Below are 14,476 nucleotides of genomic sequence, written 5' to 3' on the forward strand. Positions count from 1 at the left end.
ATGTGAACCTCACTTATCCTTTAGCACCCCTTTCTGTAAAGTAATTTTGATCGCTACTATTCTGACCAGTCATGATAACCCCTCCCCATCATGTGCAAGTTTGATTACCCTTTCGGACTGCCTGTAGTAAGTAAATATAATTCACCCCTGCTGTTTTGTCTATTGCATAAAAAGGGCAAAAAATGGACTGCGTTGCGGTCTCAATTACAGTGGCAGAGATGAATTAAAATATTCCATCTATAATTTTTTTAATATTCTTCATGAGATGCCATAAGTGCAAATGGTATGCCCAGATGTGGGTTTAGTACTCACTATGCCACTAGAACCTAGGTCCACCCAACTAAAATGGCCCACCTAGGGCAAACCTTGTCTTCGGTTGCTTGGTCTCCGGTTCAGAGAGGACCTGGCTTGTCAGTTCAGGCAGGATTGTTCCTATTGGAGCTGGAGTAATACTGATTTACATTTGAGTGGGTCTTATCTGAGGCAGCACGGTGGACAAAACAACAATGGACTGGGATGCAGCCCTGAGCAATGCAGCTGAGATTAATTCACACCTTCCATCCATCACTTTTTATATTCTTTGCTTTGTCTAGAAATAATACCAGCTTGAGACCCAGTATTGAGTGTTCTCTAGACCACTGTTGGAGAATTCTAGCCTGAATCATCTTGCTTTTTCTAGTGAAATTGTTCAATTGAGTTCCAGTTCTCCCAGGGCTTTCAGGATAGAGAAAATGGGGTCCACCTTGGCTTAAAGGATGTCATCTGCGTTCATACATATTTATGTACATACCTGGTAACTCTCTCTTCTGATGTGGCAGGTTTTGTTTTGTTTTCTGAGCAACAGACTCCATATCTAGGTTGAAAAGTAACAGAGACAGGGGACATCCTCTTTTCTTGCCCTGGTGAATACAGACCTTCCTTCGAGAACACCACGTCTGTTCTGACCCTGGCAAAACAATCCCTCTTGCCATTTAACACCTAGGATCTCAATTCGGGGCAGAAGCCAAAGAATTTCCATGTTTCTTTGAGGTATGGCCAATGAACTTTGTCAGACTCCTTTTCTGTGTCAGTAGATGCTAGGACTGCTTTTTTCGTTGTCCATTGTCGATCACATGAAGAATGCTCTTTGGTTTATCATTATAGTTCCTTCCTTAGATATGCCCGGCTTGGTCTTAGTCAATTAGCCTTCACATGTAGGGGGGGTTTACCCTGCTCACCAGATATCTACATTTAGTAGTGATATGAGTCTAGAAAACAGGCATAGTGTTTGGCCTTCACCTAGTTAAGAGATGCCAGTGATGGATGTCTCACATGGAATCTATGAAGTTCCCCACATCTGCAAAAAAGTTGAAGAAACGGGCCAGTGTATGTGCCATGCTTTAAAAGGTAAAAGCCAACCTAATGACCCAGTGTTGTGTAGTTCCAGGACTCCCCAGGACTGGCGTGTTTTGGATGAAATAAACTGAGGACTTGGTGTGCAGACCAACTCTGGACACCACCCCAGGAGGAATCAGCCATTAGACCAGCTGGCATTATGGTGCCACTACCACTTCCCTGTATTCTACAGTGGTGTATGTAGTTTCTGGCAACCACTGATCATGACAACCCTGATTACTCTGGTTCTGTGGAAACAATATTGTATCTTTCTCTCAATCACTCGTGCTTACTTTTCTCAGTACAGACATAGAATGACGATTGGAGCGGTTTCAATAATTGTTTATTGGTTAAGCGTCAGTCTACTTTGAAACCTGTTAGCTGCGACAATCAAAAGACAGGAGCAGACAAATGTAATTGCTAGTACCAATATCGTAAAAAGTAGATACATTTCTACCATAGTGCTAATAAGATGAATAAAAGCATATTATATAAAACAGTAGCACTGACGTACTCCTACCTAAATGTACCTAGCCTAGGTATGTGGGTGAATCCTGTGTATGTAAATGTCAGGATAGATCCTAATGGAACCAATAATCCCCCGGGGAAGTACTAACCCCTCACCTGATGGTTTTGAATGAAGGATCACGTCCCTGCGTCGAGGATGGCACCCCACAAGGGATGTCAGGTCTCTGCCTGTCGAAGGATCAGCCTGCAGAGTCTCGGTCCAGCCTGAAAGGAATTCTCCTCTGTCTTGCAAGTGGGAGTGAGCGTCTTTTATACTAAAATGGTCACTCAAGGGTTTTTCCATATCAATATGTTTTTAAAACATTCACTAATCCTTTTCTAAACAAAAAAACTCATGCACAGCTGGCTGTTGGCCATGGATGAAAAAAGTGGTGACCCATATACATTATAAATCTACCGTGCCTGGGGACATGTTTATGTACGTCAGGTAGAGTGATTATGACAGGATACAGAGAGCCTGATTGTCGAAGAGACAGAAGTAAGCTACTAGGTAAAAGGTCACCTGTGTTTAGGACTATTATGTCGTGTGGATGGGACACAATGTATGTAATCTGTATGTACATGGTGGAACTATCCTAAAGAACATGACACCAGGTACTTTAGTATTTTGCAACGTGGTGATTGCCTAGATTACTTCCTCTGCTGAGATTGGTTTCTCTAGTGCATGGGTACTCGCAGATAACTTCCCAGGGGCCAAATCGTTTAGTCTGTGGTGTGGATGTGACCATAGGTCATACTAATGCCAGCATGATGGTGGTTGGGTGGGGGGAGGGGGGTTGGGGGTTGTGCAAAGCATGTACATCTAGTGCCAGAATTAAATTGCACAATGTGGACCGAAAAAAACAGGGATCAATCCTGAATTGCCCACATGACTAAGTTTTGTGATCCTAGGCAATTGTTTTGTTTCTTTTTCCCTTCTATTTCATTATCACGTATAAGAGGCCCTCAAAATGCATGACTTCAGGATGTGCCCTGTACAAACCCTTCAACTGTGTTGGCTTTAATATACTAACTTGTTGTTCAAGTATAATAGCAACCTCGAACACCCAAAGGATGCACCTAACAACTGACTTGCCTTTTAATTCATACTGGCACGATTGTCAATGTGGGGGGAAAGCATGAATGTTACTGAATTGATGTTTGAAACCCATCACTTAAAAAAAAAAAAATTCTCGATGCACTGACAAAATCTGATTTTACTAAGCTGAAACCCACTTTTTTACTTTTGGGAGTCTATATCATAAATTTACACGTTTGTTCAAGAATGCTTTGCAAATGATGGTGTTCCGAAATAAGCGGTGCAAGACACTCTAGGTATTTCCTTTCTTTAACTTCAATTAGCCTTTAAATAAACTCTTACCTGTTTAACATCTTTTTAATGTTAGTACTGAGTCAGGTAAGCAGCAACCTAGCGCTGCTGTTCATCACGGTGCCGCATGGAAATGTCAGGAGGGCCACATGTGGCCCCAGGCCGTACTTTGAGGATAACTGCTCTGGAGTTTCCATTTGAGCTTTATAGAGAGATGGAACTCTTAGTTGTGCTGTTGCCTAGCCGCTGCTGCGTATAGGGTACTATAGTAATCTCTGTAAGACTGGGCGATTCATCTCTCACCCCTGTTGTGTGTTGTAATGGCCTGTATTCTGTTTTTAACAATTTGAGGTCTCTGTTTGCAGGTCAGGAGTCTACCTGCTTTATTTCCACACTTTGAGTACCTCTGCCGTTTGTGGAGTAGAGTAGCTGTGTCTATCTGATAGACTGTTAGTTGTAGATTTGTTACCTTAGAATTTCCCCAGGGATCAGCCTGGATCTGGAGATTTTTTTCTTCAGCATTACCCCGGCAGGTCCGTATGTGGCGTCTGTCGACTCCGCTTTAGGTGTCGTTTTCACTGGGATGACATCACGGTGTCTACTTAGACGCCGCCCCTGCGCATGGATGTCAGTTCTTTTTTTTTTTCGCACCAGCCTAGCGCAGATCTGGAGAGGACAATTGCACGGCCCCGGTCGACCCAGTGTTGTTGACCCAACACCCTTCCCCTGAGAGCTTGGTCGTCCAAGCCTCCTCTTCTAAGGGCACATTCTCTTCGGCTCCTCCAGATAGGGAATCCAAGAAGCAGGACCATCTTGGGATGCAAATGTTCTCTTCCTCCAGCTTGGCACAGGGGTCGGTGAATACCGCATGCCTCTTGGGCCGATACTACCATACCATCTGGGAGACGGTCGCTCAGCTGCTGCCTCAATGCCCGGAGGAGGCCCAGGTCATTCTCTCCCAGGCAGTTGCAGAGGAGAGAGACGCAGCCAAATTCACCATTCGTGTGGACTGGATACCACCGACAAAATAATTGTCACGGCAGAAAAATTGTCACGTCGGTAGCCCTTACACGTTGTGCATGGTTGAGTTGAGTACATCTGGCTTTTCGGGGGATATCTAGTCAACCTTGATGGACATGCCCATTAATGGCGGTCATCTTTTTGGCAACAAAGCAGACTCTGCGCTTGATCGCTTTAAAGACTCGAGCTATGGCTAGATCTTTGGGCCTCACTGTGCCTTCCCGTCCACCCCAGTCTACTTTTCGTCCCTTTCGGGCTACAGAAGGGGCGCCCAACCACGCCAGTGCAGTATAGCATCTGTTCCTGCAAGCTGCTTAACCTCTTCATGGCTGCAGATGTGGGACCCAGCATTCTCGCGGGTCTGGGAGCCAGTGGGCTGACTAGTCCACCATCTCCCAATCTCCCCCCTGCCACTGCCTTCAAACCCTCCTAGTCCAATGATCCAGGCCCATCTTCAGCTAGTTGGCGGCAGGATTCGCCATCACCTCCTCCACTGGCAATCCATCACGTTGGACAGGTGAATCCCATAAATCGTCCGAAGGGACTACCCCCTCCCCTTCGAGACGTCCCTTCCTTGCCACCGTCTTACGATCACGTGTCGGAGGATCATTTGGCACTTCTCTGCCAGGAAGTCTCTTTGGCCAAGGGAGCTATAGAGAGGGTCCCTGCGCTAGAAGTAGGTTGTGGTTGTTATTCCCCTCTACTTTCTGGTGCCCAAGAAAGCCAAAGGCCTGCGTCCTATTCTAGACCTACGGGTCCTCAGCCACTTCCTCCTCCTTCAGGAGTTTAAGATACTCTCGTTAGCTCAGGTCCTGTCTGACCTCGACCCTGAAGACTGGATGGTGGTGTTGGACTTGCAGGACGCTTATTTCCATATTCCCGACCTGCCAGCCCACAGACTCTGTCTATGATTCACAGGGGGCCACAAGCACTTTCAGTTCACTGTGTTCCCCTTTGTCCTTACCAGTGTCCCTCGGGTGTTCACAAAGGTGATGGCGGTGGTGGCAGCTCATCTACTTCAGAACAGGGGTTCCATTCTTCCCCTTTCTCGACGACTGGCTGTTTAAGGCAGGCTCTATCCAGGCTTTCGTCGCCCACCTCCTGCATTTGCTGGGGTTCACTATAAACTTGCCGAAGTCATTCCTGACTCTCTCTCTGACGCTCGCTTTCATCGGAGCTGTTCTTTGCAGCTATGTCTGCTTTCCTTCGGCTGCCAGATCGGCCATCCTTGGTCAAGTCTCCTTTTGTTAATAGGTTCTTTAAGGGCATTACTCATCTGTTCCCTTTATCTCCCTTCATAATGTCCCAGTGGGACTTTAATCTTGTTCTCACATTTCTTATATGTACTTCCTTCAAGCCTCTTCATAACTGGCCTCTCAGGCTCCTCACTCTCAAGACTGCCTTCCCTGTTGCAATCAGGCTCTTATCTGCCAAGCCCTGTTTCTTCTCTGTGCACGAGGCCTTCGTTCCTTCCTAAAGTGGTTACTCCATCCATTTCAGGTAGGAGTCTATCACCTTGCCCACCTTTTTCCCACCTCCGCAACCTTCCAAAGAGGAGGGGAGATTCATCCGTCTTGACCTTAAACGTGTGCTGTCATTCTATCTTGACCGCTCTAAAGACTTCTGGGTGGATCATCAACTCTTTATTGGCTATGTGGGTGCCGAGAAAGGCCGGGCTGTTAAAAAAACATCTCCTCTCTCGATGGGTTGTCCTTTGCAATAAGATCTGTTATGCTCTAGCGAAGAAGGATCCTCCAATGGGGTTGCATGCTCACTCCACTAGGGCTACAGCAGCAACCGCTGCATTGACATGCAGAGTCCCACTCCTTGATATTTGCCAGGCGGCAATGTGGGCATCTCTGCACACATTTACCAGACACTATTGCCTGGATAGTCAAGTCCGGAAAGACAGCTATATTACGTGTTCGGTCCTCCAGGACTTTCTCCTGGACTCCGGGGATGGTATTGCTGGGGTATACATTCCAAGGTAAGGAATCTACAACTAACAGTCTATATAATATGAACAAGTTACTTACCTTCGGTAGCAATGTATCTGGTAAAGACATATGTTGTAGATTCCTTACCGCCCGCTCTGTGAACTGATTTCTAGGGATAGGGACTCCCTCACAAGGCCCTAGTTGTGGCGCACTAGTGGTCAGTTTCTATCATGGCTCTGCGCTTCTGGCGTGGAAATTCGTGTCAGAACTGACAGGGCGCAGGGGCGGTATCAACGTAGGCACTGTGACGTCATCCTGGCAACCATGACGGTGACGACGGATGCCGGATCGACCGACGCCACATAGCGACGAGCAGGGATACTGCTGGAAAAAAAATCTCCGGATCCAGACTGATGCCTTGGGGAAATTCTAAGGTAAGGAATCTGCAACTAACATATGTCTCTACCAGATACATGGATACCGAAGGTAAGTAGCTTGTTCAATATGACCCCTGTTTTATGCACCGCAGTTCTCTTGCGAGTGATCTCTAGTTTCCACACTTGAGCTGCCAGCCTCCTTTCTAGCTTTGTTGTTACCGGTGGCTATGAAAGTCAGGTTCCCCCTTTTTAGGTCTCGCTGAAGCAATGCGTTAGCATTGCGGCGAGATTCTAGTAAGCAGTACGAAAAGTCTGCCAAAACTGCGGATTAGACACAGTTCATGTGATCTTTGCGCGTGCACGCCAGCCACGTCACACCACCATTTGTCTGTGCTTCGCAACAGACTTCAAAGGCTGCCGCTCCCCCCTAATCAGACTTCAAAGGCTGCCGCTCCCCCGCCCCATGCTGCAGACTTGAATCTAGACGAAAGTCAAAGCCTACCGTGCTTGTTTAAAGTAGCCTTGCTCCTCAAATGCTGTTGCTGTGTTGCCATCTCTCTAGGGACACTCCGCTTGAAAACACTCGAATTGCAAGCTGCAATGCTACATCCGCCATGCTTTGCCTCTAGACACGTTGATCCCTCGCAGACTGTGCTGACTCTGCTCCTCTTGATTCTAAAACTGGCCAAAGCACCTCACAGACTGTGCTGACTCTGCCCCTCCTGATTCTGAAACTGACCAACGCAGTGACCACGCAGTCTCTTCTCTCTGTCTTATGATGTCTGCCCTGCCACCATTTACTTTGGACCCTCACACCTCCTCACCCTCACACACCCTCTCACCCACCCTCTCACCCTCACACACCCTCTCACCCTCACACACCCTCTCACCCTCACACACCCACTCACCCTCACACACCCTCACTCACCGTCACCCAACCTCACTCACCCTCACACCCTCTCACCCTCATAACCCTCTCACCCTCACCCCCAAACCCTCACTCAGCCCCTCACACCCTCACTCACCCTCACAACCCTCTTACCCTCACCCTCACAACCCTTTCACCCTCACAACCCTCTCACCCCTCTCACCCTCACAGCCCCTCACCCTCACACCCCCTCACCCTCACACACCCTCACACACCCTCACACACCCTCTCACCCTCACACACCCTCACTCTCTCACACCCCCTCACTCACCCTCACACACCCTCACTCTCTCACACCCCCTCACTCTCTCACACCCCCTCACACACCCTCACAACCCTCTCACCCCCTCACACACCCCTCATACACACCCCTCATACACACTCACCCTCACTCACCCACCCTCCCCCACCCTCACACACCCTCTCACCCCTCACCCTCACAACCCTCTCACCCACTCGCAAGCCCTCACTCCACCTCACACCCCTCACCCTCACATCCTCTCACATCCTCTCACACACCCTTACTCACCCTCACACCCCCTCACTCTCACCCCATCTCACCCTCATTCACCCTCACACCCCCTCACCCACGCTCACACACCCTCACCAGCATAGCATAACAAAACACAGCATAGCATAGCATAACAAAAAAAGCATAGGATAGCAAAACAAAGCATAGGATAGCAAAACAAAACATAGCATAACAAAACATAGCATAGCAAAAACAAAGCATAGCATAATAAAACACAATAAACCATAGCATAACAAAGCATAGCAAACCACAACAAAACAAAGCATAGCATAAGAAAACACAACGTAGCATAGCATAACAAAACAAAGCATAGGATACCAAACTAAACATAACATACCATAACAAAACAAAGCATAGGATAGCAAAACAAAACTTAGCATAGCATAACAACACATAGCATAACACAACACATAGCAGAACAAAACATAGCATAGCATAACAAAACACAACGAAACATAGCACACATAACAAAACATAGCATTGCAAAGCATAGCATAACAAAACACAACACAACAAAACATAGCATAGCATAACATAGCATAGCATAACAAAACTTAGCATAACAAAGCATAGCATAATAAAACAGCATAGCATAACAAAACGTAGCATAACAAAGCATAGCATAGCAAAACACAACAAGACATAGCATAGCATAACAAAGCACAACAAAACAGCATGGCATAACAAAATAAAGCATAGGATAGCAAAACTAAACATAGCATAGCATACCAAAGCATAGCATAGCATAACAAAACACAACACATAGCAAAACAAAACATAATAGCATAGCAAAACATAGCATATCAAACACAACATAGCATAACATAATAAAACATAACAAAGCATAGCATAGCATAACAAAGCATAGCATAGCATAACAAAGCATAGCATAGCAAAACATAGCATAGCATAACAAAATATAGCATAGGATATCAAAACACAGCATAGGATAGCAAAACAAAACATAGGAGAGCAAAACAAAACATAGCATCGCATACAGCATCATTCCGCACCACCACAGCATCACTCAGGGGCACCACAACATCACTATGCGCTATGACAGCATCACTGAATGCCACTACATCACTCGTTCGCCATCACAACCTCACTCAGCGCCACCACAGCATCAATCTGTGCAACCATTCAACAACACCTGGTTCAAATATGTTCTCTCAATGTTTCAAGCTTTATTACAAATGTAACAAAAATATGTTAATATTTCACTTCTGTTCTTGGATTATCGTCACAATAAAATACACTGAACATAATCTCCACAAAAGTTATTTACAAACTTTAAGCTATTGCCATTATAAATTACAATAACTTTTATTTAAGTATTAGTTATTGAAAAAAAATTAAAAGCCATTGTTATTTGTAATATCAATACATGTAAGTCACGTAAATACAACACATATTGCATTACCAATGCTATAGGTGTCACATTTGCGAAAGTTATAACTATTGGCATTGTAAATGACAAAGCTATTAATTTAGCTATTTTCAAAAACAAAACATAAATAAAAAATGTCATTTACAATACCAATAGCTATAACTTTCTAAATGCGAGACCTATTGCATTGCAAATGCTTGTTAATAATTAGAGGACACACCCCAGGGCTCTGGGTTGAAGCGGCGTCGACGTTCAACGTCGAGGGGACTGACTAGACCGCCGTCGAGATCGCCGTCGACGGTGTCGTCGTCGAGTCATCGACGTCGAGGGAGTTCGGGTCGGCGCTCGCCGCCGAGGCGACACCCGCCGTTCGCCGTCGGCGAAGAGGAGGAGGTCGGTGTCGAGGGGATCCTCGACATCTAGGAGGACGTCGAAGACTCGCAGGCGTTCGACGTCAAGGAGACGCTCGGCGTCCAGATGGCGTTCGCCGTCGAGGAGGCGTTCGACGTCACGGAGGAGACGCTCGAGGTCGACGGTCGCCGTCGAGGAGGAGACGTTCACCGTCCAGACGTAGTTCAACGTCGAGACGAGGGCGCCGGTCGACGTCGAGACGACGTTCCTCGAGGTCGAGACGACGTTCTTCGACGCCAAAGAAGCGCAGAAGGAGACAATGCCTCTACATCGCCTCCTCCTAGGAAGAAGAGGGAGTCACAGGGCTCTTTGTACTCCGAGGTATAGACACCTTCTAAGCCGAGGTCGGCTACCCCTCCTCCTCCCTTGTCCAAGGAACCTCCGCCGCGGAATCCCACTCCGCCTCCGCTTCCGCCTCTGGTTCCCCCTCATGCTCATCCTCCGTTGCTTCCTCAGGGACTGCCTCCTGTTCCGCCGAGGTCGGTTTCGCTGCCACGATACCCGACGCCTCCTAAGGGGACTCCTTAGCCGAGGGTCCCGGTCAGGCCGCAGTCTCCTGCTCTTGTGAGACCTGCGGAGCGTCCGAAGCCGAGGAGATCGCGCTCTCGTTCCGGACGGAGGGAGAGATCGCGGAGTCGTCAACGGTCGTCGACAAGATCAAGGCGACGCCACAGGAGGCGCAGATCGAGATCCCACACGGACTCTTCTGGGGCCAGGGACTACTCGCCGACTTTGTCAGAATCTCCTGGGACGAGGGTGTCGCCGGTAGACGACATCGTCTCTTTCCACGATGTTCTGCTGAGGGGTGCGGCTAAGTTGGGCATCACGGTGACGGTGCCTTCACCCACGACGTCCGTGATTTTCGAGACACTACATAAAAAGCACCTGTCTCGGCCATTACTACCCCTAGTACCAGGATTGGTAGAGCCCGCTTAGGAGTTGTTTCTCACTCCGGCGGTGACGAAGGCGGCTCCCTCCAGGCTCCTCAAGAAGTACCCGGCTCCGGATTCTGACCCGGCCTTTCTCAGGATGGATCCTCCACCGGACTTGGTCATAGTGACGGCTGCTAGGAAGCAGCATACACCACCCCGTCGTCCACGGTACCTCCTGATAAGGAGAGCCGCTGGTTAGACTAGGTGGGCAGGAAGGTCTGTGGGACGGCGTCTACTGCAATGAAGGCTGCAAGTGCTGCGGCTTTGCTAGGGCGATACGATCGAGCCCTGTGGGAGTCCCTCCAGCAATTCGCTGAGCTCCTTCCTCGAGAGAAGAAAGAGGACTTTCAAGAGATTCTGAATGATGGACTATTTGTGTCGAACCAAGTCATCAGCGCGGCTGCTGATGTGTCTCTTCTGGTGGCACATGGGTATTGCCATGGTGTAAACCAACGGCGCCACGCTTGGCTTCGCCTTACATCCCTCAAGCCAGAGGCTCAACAGCGGGTGGCCAACCTGCCTTTCTCGGGGGAAACCCTGTTTGGCAAGCATGCGGACGACGAAATGGCCCGCATAAAAGCGGAGGCCGAGACCCTGACGGCTGTCGGGTTGGAGAAGCCCAAGGAGAAGAAGATCTATTGCCCGTTCCAGAGACGGTTCGGGGTGCAAGGCAGAGGGCGAGGGCAGGCTTCGGGACAGCAGCAACAACAACAGCAGCAGCAGTTCCGGAGGCCCTTCCAGAAGCGCCAGAAAAGCAGAGGCCAACAGTCCGCAGCAGCGAACAAGGGCCCGGCTGGGTCTAGGCTCTGAGCGGTTACTTCCCCTACATCCGTTACCCACTCCGGTGGGGGGAAGCGTTCAATTTTTTCTGGCAGAGTGAAGAAAAATTACTCAGGACAAGTGGGTGCTGAATATTGTTTGCAATGGATACAGTCTTCGGTTCACCAGCCCGCCTCCAGCAATTCCACCCGTCAGCTCGCAGTTTCAGCTGCGCGAGCTCCAGGCGGAGGCCGATACTCCGTTAAGGAAAAGGGCGATAGAAGACGTACCTCTGTCTCAAAGGGGAAGATGTCTGTACTCCCGGTTCTTTCTGGTTCGCAAGAAGGACAAGAACGAGTTCAGGCCCATTCTGGATTTGCGACAAGCAAACAAGTGGATTTGCAGAGAGAAATTTCGTATGCTGTCGTTGCATCAGATTTATCCTCAGCTGAAACGGGGAGACTGGCTACGTGCTATAGACCTACAGGATGCGTACATTCATGTGCCCATTGCACACAAACACAGGAAGTTCCTGCGATTCCAAGTTGGCGCCAATCATTATCAGTACACAGTACTGCCATTCGGGCTGAAGTCTGCGCCCAGAACATTATCAAAGTGCATGGCAGTGGTAGCTGCACACCTGAGGAATAACAAGGTGTTTGTCTACCCGTACCTGGACGATTGGTTGATCAAGGCCTCCTCCTTCTCGGAAGCTCAAGCGCACTTCCAGAAGCGTGCGTTCTCTTGAAGAAGCTGGGGTTGCACATCAACATGTCCAAGTCTGTCCCGACTCCGGTCCAGAGCATACAGTACTCGGGAGCCTCCATCAATACGCTGTCTGCAAGCGTGTCTCCTTCGGAGGAGAGACTATTATCACTCCTTCGGAAGGCTCAGGCTCTTATGACCGCTCCATCTACAACAGTGAGGACGGTGTCTTCTCTACTGGGGTCGATGGCCTCTTGTATCTTCCTCACACCACACGCACAGCTGCACATGAGACCATTGCAGGAGTGCTTGGAGGATCAGTGGGATCAGAAGAAGGGGTCTTGGGACGACAAGATACGACTGTCTCTGCATGCTCTTCAGTCTCTGAAGTGGTGGTGTTCAGCGGAGAATCTCCTGAGAGGGGTTCCCTTCCACAAGGACATTCCCACACAGACTATCGTGACGGATGCGTCTCTCCATGGCTGGGGGGCGCATTCCGGAGACTTACAGATACAAGGAACGTGGTCCCCGATGGAGTCCACGTATCACATCGATTTCCTGGAACTCAGAGCTGTTCACTTGGCACTGAAGGCCTTTCATCTGTCCTTCCAGACCAACTCTCTGCTTGTACAGACGGACAATACGACCACGATGTATTACCTCAACAAGCAGGGGGGCTCGAGATCGAGCACTCTGTCGCAGGAGGCGCAGGCGATCTGGCACTGGCTTCTAGCCAGAGGACTGACGATAACGGCTACCCATCTACCAGGTGTGCAGCATGTTCAGGCGGACGCACTGAGCAGACTGATTCAGGAACACCACGAATGGGTCATAAACTACGAAGTACTAGGAGATGTCTTCGCAAGGTGGGGGACTCCAGGCGTAGATTTGTTCGCCACCGCCGAAAACAGCAAATACCGAGACTTCGCCTCCAGGTACTACCAGCAGGGCACACGGGGGAATGCACTATGGATCGACTGGTCGAACAGCTTTCTGTACTCTTTTCCACCCATTCCCCTGATTCCGGCAGTGCTCATCAAGCTGTCCCGGTCCAGGGCGCGGATGATACTGATTGCCCCGGAATGGCCCAGGCAGTGGTGGTTCACGGACCTGCTTCACCGGTCTCTCCTTCCTCACATACGGCTGCCGTGCCGGCCAGACCTTCTCGCGAAGTTCGGGGGGGGGGGCAGATGGTGCACCCCAACCTCTCGTCTTTGAGTTTGGCGGCATGGCTCCTGAGATAGTGCAATATGGCCGTTTGAATCTACCAGATGATTGTATGGACATACTGAAGGAGGCTAAGCGACCTTCCACTAGGACTTCCTATGCTTACAAGTGGAAGAGATTTTGCATCTGGTGCAAGTCCAAGAACTATGACCCAACGACATGTAAGGAAGATGTCATCCTTCCGTATCTTCTACATTTGGCACAGTCTGGGCTTAATTTCCATTCCATTAAGGTTCACCTCGCTGAGCTGACTGCCTACAGGAAATGCCCTTCACAGACTTCCTTCTTTCAGATCCCGGTGATCAAGGATTTTTTGGAAGGCTTGAAAAAAGTGTTCCCTCCTGTACGGCTTCCTTCGCCTTCATGGGAATTGAACGTGGTGCTGTCCAGATTGATGAAGGAGCCTTTTGAACATATCCATAAGGCTTCGTTGCCGCACCTGTCCTGGAAGGCGGCGTTCCTCGTGGCCATTACATCGGCCCGCAGGATGAGTGAAATTCAGGCGTTATGTTGCCAAGAACCTTATACTGTATTTCATGGTGCTAAGGTCGTTATGCGTACTCACCCTAAATTTCTTCCAAAGGTTATATCTGATTTCCATGTTAACCAGACCATAACTACCTACGTTTTTTCAGAATTCTTCATCTCCTGCGGAAACGTCTCTGTATTCCCTGGATGTTAGGAGGGTGTTGAAATTTTATCTGGATAATACCAAAGATATTCGTAGGTCAGACCAATTGTTTATCAATTATGGATCAGTCAGGACCGGTCTTGCTACCTCAAAACAGTCCATCTCGAGGTGGATTGTGTCCTGTATACAATTGTGTTACCAGAAGGCTAATATGACCTTAGGGGGTAAACCTAAGGCTCATTCCACCAGGGGCAAAGCTGCCACGACTGCTTTGCTACGTAATGTTCCAATTGCAGAAATCTGCAAGGCAGCCACTTGGAAGTCGGTCCATACCTTTGCTAAGCATTACTGTCTGGACACTGATGCCAGGACAGATGCTCAGGTTGGGCAGGCTTTGCTGCGAAATCTGTTCGCAC

The 14,476-nt window shown here is 48.8% G+C and overlaps 1 protein-coding gene across 4 annotated transcripts in view; it reads left to right on the forward strand.

Moving 5' to 3' along the window:
• The window catches only part of LIN28B (lin-28 RNA binding posttranscriptional regulator B), a 1,177,402-nt gene that overhangs the window by 914,203 nt on the left and 248,723 nt on the right, over nt 1-14,476 (forward strand). The window lies entirely within an intron of this gene.

The sequence above is a fragment of the Lissotriton helveticus genome, chromosome 6, assembly GCF_964261635.1.
Source record: "Lissotriton helveticus chromosome 6, aLisHel1.1, whole genome shotgun sequence".
Classification (NCBI taxonomy): Eukaryota; Metazoa; Chordata; class Amphibia; order Caudata; family Salamandridae; genus Lissotriton; species Lissotriton helveticus.